Below are 9,153 nucleotides of genomic sequence, written 5' to 3'. Positions count from 1 at the left end.
GGGGCCTGAGCGGAGCCGGCCTTGTAAGGCAGAGGCCTGGGTGCGCCCCGCGCGATCCCCGGGCCGGGTGGGGCGGCGGGGGCGGGGCTGCCAATGAGCGCGCGGGGCGGGGCGCTGGGCGGGCGCCGGACGCTGGGGGCCGGGGGCGGGCCCGGGACCCGGCTGGGCGGGGCTGGGCGGTGCTAGGCGGGACGGGCGGGACGGGCGTGCGCGGGGCGGCGGCTGGAGAGCGCCGCTGAGCACCAGGTCGCTCGCGGCCGAGTCGCGGAGGCGCCTCCGCTGCAGTCGCTGCGTCTCCAAGGTAAGCGGGCGCGGGGCTCGGTCCTGCGGGCGCGGCGCGGGGGTACCCAGGGGCGCAGACTGGGCCCGTCAGCCCCAGCAGCCACCTGCGCCGCAGCCCCTGCCCCCGGCGCTCCCCCGAGCCCCCTTCCCGGGCCGCCCCGCGCGTCCCTGAGCCCCCGGATTGGGATGCCCGGAGTTCGGCGCTGCGGGCTCGGTGCCCGGAGACTGCAGGGAGGCTTCTCAAAGGCCACGGGCGGGGGTCACCGTCGGCCGCGCCAGGGACAGGTCTGTCACTTTCTCCGGGCCCTGCGCCTGGCGCTTTGGCCTTTCTTGGCGGCCACGGACGCCCCTGCAGCCCTTCCCTCCAGGCCCTCCCCAGCCCGGGGCTCGAACCGTTTCCCTATTCCCAGGCCTAGGGGGCCGCCGCCTGTGTGAGGCGTGGGAAATTAGGGCGTGGAGGGCTGGAATGAAGCCACTGCCCGCAGCAGGTTTTGAGATCCCTGGCCACAGAAACGGCCCAGAATGAGCGGGTGTCGGGGTCCTGACACCACCGCGTCCTGGCAGGTGGGGCTGTCAGACCGCCCCCCGCAGAGCCTCCAGCTTCCCCGGGCCTTGGCTACCGTCCGCGGGCCTGTGGCGATGGAGAGGCGCTGCCAGGACACCTTCCCGCACCCCTGGGAGCAGCGCCCGAGGATCTGAGGAGCCCTTTATTCTGCGGTTTCGGTTACGTAAACGGAGCCCAGGGAGGTGAGAAGCGCGTCCCTCCCGGGCAGTGGCGGGGCTGCTATTTTGATAAGGGTTTGGGGGGGGCTGTTGTCTTGATAGGGGTTTGGGGAGCTGCTGTTTTGATAGGGGTTGGGAGGCTGCTGTTTTGATGGGGGTTGGGGGGCTGCTGTTTTGATAGAGGGTTGGGGGGCTGCTGTTTTGATGGGGGTTGGGGACTGCTGTTTTGATAGGGGATTGGGGGCTGCTGTTTTGATAGGGGTTGGGGGGCTGCTGTTTTGATAGAGGGTTGGGAGGCTGCTGTTTTGATGGGGGTTGGGAGGCTGCTGTTTTGATGGGGGTTGGGGGGCTGCTGTTTTGATAGGGGGTTGGGGGGCTGCCGTTTTGATAGGGGGTTGGGGGCTGCTGTTTTGATGGGGGTTGGGGAGCTGCCGTTTTGATAGGGGTTTGGGGGCTGCCGTTTTGATAGGGGGTTGGGGGCTGCTGTTTTGATGGGGGTTGGGGGGCTGCCGTTTTGATAGGCGTTTGGGGGCTGCCGTTTTGATAGGGGGTTGGGGGCTGTTGTTTTGATGGGGGTTGGGGGGCTGCTGTTTTGATAGGGGGTTGGGAGGCTGCTGTTTTGATAGGTGGTTGGGAGGCTGCTGTTTTGATGGGGTTTGGGGGGCTGCTGTTTTGATAGGGGGTTGGGGGGCTGCTGTTTTGATAGGGGGCTGGGGGCTGCTGTTTTAATGGGGTCTGGGGGGCTGCTGTTTTGATGAGGGGTTGGGGGGCTGCTGTTTTGATACCGGTTGGGGGGGCTGTTGTCTTGATGGGAGCTTAGGGGGGCTGCTGTTTTGATAGGGAGTTGGGGGGCTGCTGTTTTGATAGGGGTTGCGGGGCTGCTGTTTTGATAGGGGGTTGGAGGGCTGCTGTTTTGATGGGGTCTGGGGGGCTGCTGTTTTGATGAGGGGTTCAGGGGCTGCTGTTTTGATGAGGGGTTCAGGGGCTGCTGTTTTGATAAGGGTTGGTGGGGCTGTTGTCTTGATGGCTTGGGGGGCTGCTGTTTTGATGGGGGGTTGGGGGCTGCTGTTTTGATGGGGGTTGGGGGGCTGCTGTTTTGATGGGGGTTGGGGGCTGCTGTTCTGATGGGGGTTGGGGGGCTGCTGTTTTGATGGGGGTTGGGGGCTGCTGTTTTGATGGGGGTTGAGGGCTGCCGTTTTGATGGGGATTTGGGGGCTGCCGTTTTGATAGGGGTTCGGGGGTCTGCTGTTTTGTAGAGGTTGGGGGGCTGCTGTTTTGATAGAGGTTGGCGGGCTGCTGTTTTGATAGAGGTTGGGGGGCTGCTGTTTCGATAGAGGTTGGGGGGCTGCTGTTTTGATAGAGGTTGGGGGGCTGCTGTTTTGATAGAGGTTGGGGGGCTGCTGTTTTGATGGGGAGCTGCGTTCCCTCTCAGTGTCACCGCTGATCCACCTGGCATGTTTATTGGCTCTTCTGCGTGCAAGGCCCCTGGGGGACCGATAGAGGACCGGGCCCCTCCGCCCACCCCGGCCACCCCTCCCCGCCTGACTTCTCAGGGGGAGAGGTCTCCCCCCGCGCCCAGCCAGCCCCTGCCCCTGGGAGGTGACCCAGCTCCCTGTGGCCTGGGAGTAGGAGATGGGGCTGGACCAAGGCCGGGAAGGGGCAGGAAGTGGAGGGGAGTGAGGCAGCTGCAGCCTGATGCCGGCGCCTTGAACTGGGCTCTCGCGCCTGTCAGCCGCTCGGTGCCAGCCCCTCCCCACCACGTGATCCTCGGAGGGCCTGCGGGGGAGGGGCGGGCTCCGGGAGCGGCTGCGGAAGGCGAGCTCCAGGAGGGTGTGTGCGTTTTCCCGGGAGGGGTCTGCAGCTTTCATGGTTTCTAAAGGGATCTCTGATTCAGAAAGGCGCCGGCATGAACTCGCTCTGCATCTTCACAAAACATGAAGTCATGGGGATTGGACCGCGTGTGCGTGGAGGAAGCTCCGCTGGTCACTGGCTGCATTTTAATCTTAGAGCTGCGGTTGGTCCATCTTCCCGAATTCCCTGAAGTTGCAATAAATGTTTTAGCGATTATACAAGGTTATAAATGCTCATTGTGGAAACGAGCATAGAATGCTCATAGAAATGGTCAAAAGGGGCTTCCTTTTGACCCCCTACCCTGATTTGCAAGCCTCACACTGGCAGTGGCTGCCCTAGGCCTGGGAATCAGTAAACAGTAAACAGGGTTCGTGCACCGGGCTGGGCAGGGCGTGAAGGGAGGGGCTGCAGGGGGCCTCCGTGGGCACAAAGGCCAAAGCGCCACACACAGGGCTCAGGAGAACTTCCTAAAGAAAATTAGGATCACCCATCGCAGATGGAGACTGGGGAGCTCTCTGGAGAGTCAGGCAGTCTGTTCTCTCCCAGGCCTGTGGGAGCCACTCCCTGCAGAGGACGCTGAGAATTAAAAGCTTCCTCAGGAGAGGCCGTGCCAGCAGAGAGCTGAGTCTATTTATAGCTGGTGGTGAGACAGGAGGAGTGTGTGAGAGGGATGCCATCTGGGGCTCTTGGGGCCCCCAGGCCAGTGCTGGTCAGCGCCCTGCAGTACCTGGCCCAGCCTGGTGCCCTCAGGCAGAAGCGCCTTCGGGAAGACACTCTGGGTGAGGACAGTCGCTCAATACCTCCTCCTGGGCTGGGGGAGCCAGAAAGCTGTGCCCAGGAGGGTTGTGGCCGGGTGTCAAGTCTATCTGAGCCCACAGACCCTCAGCCAGGAGCCAGGATCAGGCAGCAGAATCTACACACGCCTAGTTCCTACTGCTCGAGCAAAAGGTGTTTCCTGGGAAGGAAGGTGTTGAGCTGCCTGGGTCAGGCCCAGCCACATCTGGGGCTCAGGCCTTGTCCCCAGCATCCATGAGCCAAATCCCAAGCTGCCCTTTGTGGATCCTCCTCCTAGGGAGACCAGCTTCTTCTTGGTGTGTGTGTGTTTGGGGGTGCCACAGGGCCATAACCCACCACATCCCCCTGATATGATCTTCCACCCAGGGCAGTCCCCACCCAGATGATCCCCCACCCAGGGCAGCCCCCATCCAGATGATCCCCCATCCAGATGATCCCCCACCCAGATGATCCCCCACCCGGTGCATCCTCCACTCAGATGATCTCTCACACAGGGCTTCCCTCCTAGGGCATCTGCAACAGGCTTTCCCCCTAAGGTGACATCCCCCTTCCAGGACATCCACATCCCAGAGCCACCCCCTCCCAGAGCCACCCCCTAGGCCATTCCTTCCCCAAGGCTCCACCACCCAGGACAACCCCCACGAGGATTCCCCACCCAGGGCAGCTTCCCCACATGGCATCTCCACCCAGGGCATCCCCCCCCCCAGGGCATCTTCCCCACGTGGCATCTCCACCCAGGGCATCCCCCCACCCAGGGCACCTTCCCCACATGGCATCTCCACCCAGGGCATCCCCCAACCCAGGGCATCTTCTCCACATGGCATCTCCACCCAGGGCACACCCCCCCCACCCAGGGTATCCCCCCCCAGGTCATCCCCCCACCCAGGGCATCTTCCCCACGTGGCATCTCCACCCAGGGCATTCCCCCCCACCCCGGGCATCCCCCCCAGGTCATCCCCCCATTCAGGGCATCTTCCCCACATGGCATCTCCACCCAGGGCACACCCCTACCCAGGGCATCTTCCCCACATGGCATCTCCACCCAGGGCACACCCCTACCCAGGACATCCTCCCCAAACGGCATCTCCCCCCAGGGCATCCCCTTCCTCGGGGAATCCCCCTCCCCAGCGCTCCCCTCCCAGGGGATTTCCCCCTCCCCAGGACATCCCCCCAGGGTTCCTCCGCCCAGGGCTTCACATCCTGGGCATTTCACTCCAGGCCATCTCCCCGCCAGGGCCTCCAGGGCACATCAGCTCAGCAGCACCTCCTCAGTGGGGAAGCCCCTCCCCAGCACTGCAGGGCCCTGACTGGGAATGGCTTTGATTGGCCCTGCTGGATCCAGGGGAGGGGCGGGTTCTGTGGTCTGTAGCCCCCTGGAATCACACCTGGGGAAGGGCAGCGCCCCGCAGGAAAGTGGCACGTGGGTCTCAGGAAAAGAATAAAGAGAAACATCAGCTGTCCCTAAATCTTGTTTCCTGATACGCGAATTAAGACTGTTCTGGGTTCCATGTTTCTCCTTTAACCATGCAAGCACAACTTAATTGCGAATTGTAACTTAATGTGTAAATGTCCAAATGCATGGCTTCTTTTGGGGAAGAAATATAAAAAATTTTTCAAAAGAGTGGAAGCAGACAGCAGCTTTCTGTCTTTGCATCATATCAACTGCCTTCTGCAGCCTCATCCGTTGAGAAAGCCGGGCTTCTCCCCTCCGTCGTGGAAGGGTGAGCGCCTCGTCAGAGGACGCCAGTCATGCTGATGTCCTTTAAAAGTGAGGTTCTGGAAGGGAAGGGAGGTTCTTAACCTTTCTTTAAGCCCAGCAGTTAAGGCCACCTGGAGCCCTTTCCCGTTCAGTGCGGCTCAGGGAAGGGATTGGTGCGTGTGTTCCTCCGGGCAGACTCTGTGTCCCACAGCTGCCTTCTTGGCATGATAAAAGGTGCCTGCCCATGTGGGCTCCACGTGATCACCCAGGGCACGCGGCATCACAGACCACATTTCCCAGATCCTATAACCTGTAACCCCGACCCGCTCGTTTGTTCACAAATGTCCAACGTGGCCTCCACCCAGGGAATGCCACCAACAGCCGCACCTGCCAGGTGACTTCACACAGCTGCTGCCTCCCTCTGGCCATCAGTCATCAGTCAGTGGGGCCAGGAGCAGTGAGCACCGTGTATGGGGTATGGACGTGGCTTCAAACCCAGGCCCTGGTCCAAGTGCCCTCATGTCTGACACAGGCGAGCTCCCAGCACCCTCTGCCTTGTCAGGAAGCATGTGACACGCCTTCCTGGCCCACAGAGGTGGGCGAAGTGTGCTTACCTCAGCGTGCCCATGGCCACCACTCACTGTTCACCCGCTCACACTGGATCCCCACCCAGAAACACACCAGGCCAGTCCCACCCCACTCAGAAGTGCTGCTGGTGCCTCAGGGCCAGGGAGCCATGTCCAGGCCCCAGCCAGCCCCGGGGACCTGACCCAGCCCCTCCCCCTGAGCCCAGGGCACCGCTGCACAGCCACCTGCATCTCCCACCCGTGGCATCTCACAGGTGACCTGGCCACCATGGCTGCTTCTGGGGCGTCCACCCTCTCCTGCGCACACCGGCCCCCACTTCTCCTAAGGCTGCCCAAGGGCCGGTTTCCTCTGCCCCTCGGCAGGGTGGCACCTCTGCCTTCTCAGTGCCAGAAGAGCCTGGGCCGTGGATGGAGCCACTGGGGTGAAGCTCATCTCAGCCTCACCTCCCACCAGGCTTGTTCCTGCCACCTTCGCCAGTGCCCACGTGTCCCCAGGCCGCCTGCTGTGAGGGCCCCACCTGGCACCTGGCACAGTCCACCTGCAGTTCTAGTGCCAGCTGTTCTGGGCTGCCTCTCTTTGTGTTCTGGGAGTGGGATGGGGTCTTACTCACCGCCAGTTTTCCCGTGGAAGCTCCAATTCCTGAGCACCGTGCTGTGGCTCTGCCCGTTTTTAACGTTTAACCAGAAGCCACGAAGTGGGCACCCTGCTGTGCTGGCTCACGTGGATCAATAGTGTGCGCGAGTGGTCCGTCCACACTGCGTCGAGGAGCCCCAGGCGCTCGTGCTCAGTGCTGCCCACACTCCCGCGGGGATGCCCGCTGTCCCTCAGATCGCCATACTGTCAGCAGGCACGTGTCCACGCGGTTCCCCTTTCTTGGCAACTAGGGATGAAGCTGTCGTGGGCATCCCTGGGATGTTCTTTGGGCCACGTGGGCACGAGTCTCTTGGGTCAATCTGGAAGTGGAGCCGTTGAGTCTGGGATCTAGTGTGTCTTTACATTCATCAGATGATGCCAAGCAGTTTCCCAAAGGGATTAAAGCCATTTGCCCCCACAGTTTCCTGTTGACGCACGTCCTTGCCCGCACTTGCCACTGTCAGCCTTTGCAGTGTCTTAGCCTTTTCTAAGCCTGCATGGAAGCCTTATGATTTGCATTTTCCTGGTCATACTAACGAAGCTGAGTGCTTCCCACCAAGCACTGGGCACTTGGATACCCCCGTCCCCGAGGGGCCTGTTCAAGCCGGCTGCCCTTTGTGTATTGAGTTCCTATTCATCTGTAGAGGTTCTTTATATATTCTGGAGACAAGCCAACATTTGTTGTGCGTAGCAAACATATCCTACCCTGGGGTTTGCCTTTTCACTCTATTGATAATGTTTTTTCAAGGAACAGAAGTTCTTTCTTTTAATCTGGTGCCTTCTAAGAATCTTTTCCTGCAAGGCAAGGCTTTCTGTGTCCGTGTAACAAATTTCCCCCACGCCAAGGATATCAGAAATTCTTCTGCATTACCTTCCCGAGGCTTCTCGATCTGATCTGGAGGACAGCCCTTTAGCATACAGATGCAGCTGAACCTTCCCTTAAATCAGGAAATTCCCGTCAACTGACTTTTCCTCACGCCAACCACGTATGCAGCCTTCATTTTCTCCACCTAAAAATGGGCAACCAGAGGCTGGATGGATCTCAGAAGGCATGTGCTGTTGGCAGCCCTGGCCTAACACCCATCCTGACTTCGGCAGACCCCCAAGGGCCTCTGGAGCCCCCATGGCCTCTCAGTGCCACCTGAGGGCCTCCAAAGACTGTTCTCTGTGAGGGGTGCTGAGCCTTCTGGTCCCACCTGCTGTGTCACTGTGTCCAGAGGCTGCTGACAATTGACACAGTCCGGGGTTAACACAACAGGAACGCATTCCCCCATCGTCCTGGAGACCAGAAGCCCAGCGTCCAGGCATCTTGCTGGTCAGCCTTCTCTGGAGGCTTGGGGGGACCCTCCCTGCCTCTTCCAGCTCCTGGTGGCTCCAGTTGTCCTGGGCACGTGGCTGCATCACTGCAGTCCCAGCCTTATGGCGACTGTGTTAGTCTGTGTGTGTTGCTGTAACAGCACCAGGCATGGTAATTTATGAAATGATATGTTCACTTCTCACAGTTCTGGAGGCTGGAGAGTCCAAGATCAAGGTACCTGCAGGCTTGGCATCCGACAAGGGCCCTTCCCTGCTTCCAAGACAGGGCCTGGTTGCCACATCGTCATGCCCCAGCCCTTTGATAAGGGACTCAGTCATTCCCCGGAGCCTGGCCCCCGTAGCTCAATCTCATCCCCCAAAGGCTCTAACTGTTAATGCCACCACAATGGGGATTAGGTTCCAGCGTGGATTTTGGAGGGGACGAATTCAGCCCGTAGCACCTTCTTCTCTTCTCTCTGTGTCTTCTCTTCTGCCTCTTCTAGGTAGAGACACTCGCCATTGGATTTAGGGCTCAGCTGTGGATAATCCAGGATGATCTCATTTCCAGATCCTTTCTCCAAACAAGGTCTCGTTCACAGGTTCTGGGGATTAGGTGGGGCCACCGTTGGCCCAGACCTGGCCTGGTCTCAGCTGCCTGCAGGTGCCCCGGACCTGGAGCCCCGAGGGTAACCCCAGGGCAGTGAGTGGGCTGGGGCGGGGCAGGGCAGGGTCCTTGTGCATCTGGCGCTCAGTGAAGCTGCGCTGGATGAGGGACCAGCCCCTGGTTCTGCAGTGTTCTGTAACCTGCTCTGCCCCCCGTGAGAGCCCCGGCTGTTTTCTCCTGTAACTCATTATGCCTCCCGTGAGAGCCCGGGTGTGTTCTCTAACCTGCTGTGCCCCGTGTGGGAGTCCTGGCTGTCCCCACGGAAGGTGCCTTTAATGGAGGCAGGTCCCACCACATCTGCAGGCGCCGAGTCTCCCACATGGTTGATGGGATGAGCCAGCCGGTATCTCTAGTTTATTCCCTCTTGGGATGCTCTGTTGGTGGAATGTCCTGTGCTGTGCTTTGGAGAAATGCTGTTGGCCCGGGTGGTGAGCACTGGCTGGGCATGTGGTTTAACTCTCACTTGGGCCTTGGACAGCCGTCTCAGACCCGTATCAGTCTCCTCCGCAGCGCCCTTTGCAGAGTCCAGGAGCCCTGTTGGCACCTCCGTCCCATGGTGGCCATTCGGTGGCAAAGTTGGTGGCCCTGGCAGCCCCGGCGTCTGTGGCCTGGATACTCAGCC

The 9,153-nt window shown here is 60.6% G+C and overlaps 1 protein-coding gene across 2 annotated transcripts in view; it reads left to right on the top strand.

Moving 5' to 3' along the window:
* The first annotated feature begins 185 nt into the window (after nucleotides 1-185).
* The window catches only part of TPPP (tubulin polymerization promoting protein), a 35,840-nt gene continuing 26,872 nt past the window's right edge, over nucleotides 186-9,153 (top strand). The window contains exons 1-2 of one of the 2 annotated variants that reach the window (XM_054488104.1): nucleotides 192-301; nucleotides 847-1,029. The gene's annotated coding sequence lies outside the window, so the exon portion shown is untranslated. Of the gene's footprint in view, nucleotides 302-846; nucleotides 1,030-9,153 lie in introns of both variants that reach the window. The other variant, XM_054488103.1, reaches the window with a different exon arrangement.

The sequence above is a fragment of the Pongo pygmaeus genome, chromosome 4, assembly GCF_028885625.2.
Source record: "Pongo pygmaeus isolate AG05252 chromosome 4, NHGRI_mPonPyg2-v2.0_pri, whole genome shotgun sequence".
Taxonomy (NCBI): domain Eukaryota; kingdom Metazoa; phylum Chordata; class Mammalia; order Primates; family Hominidae; genus Pongo; species Pongo pygmaeus.
Note: the sequence above shows the minus strand (reverse complement) of the source record. Positions and strands in the feature narration are given on the sequence as shown.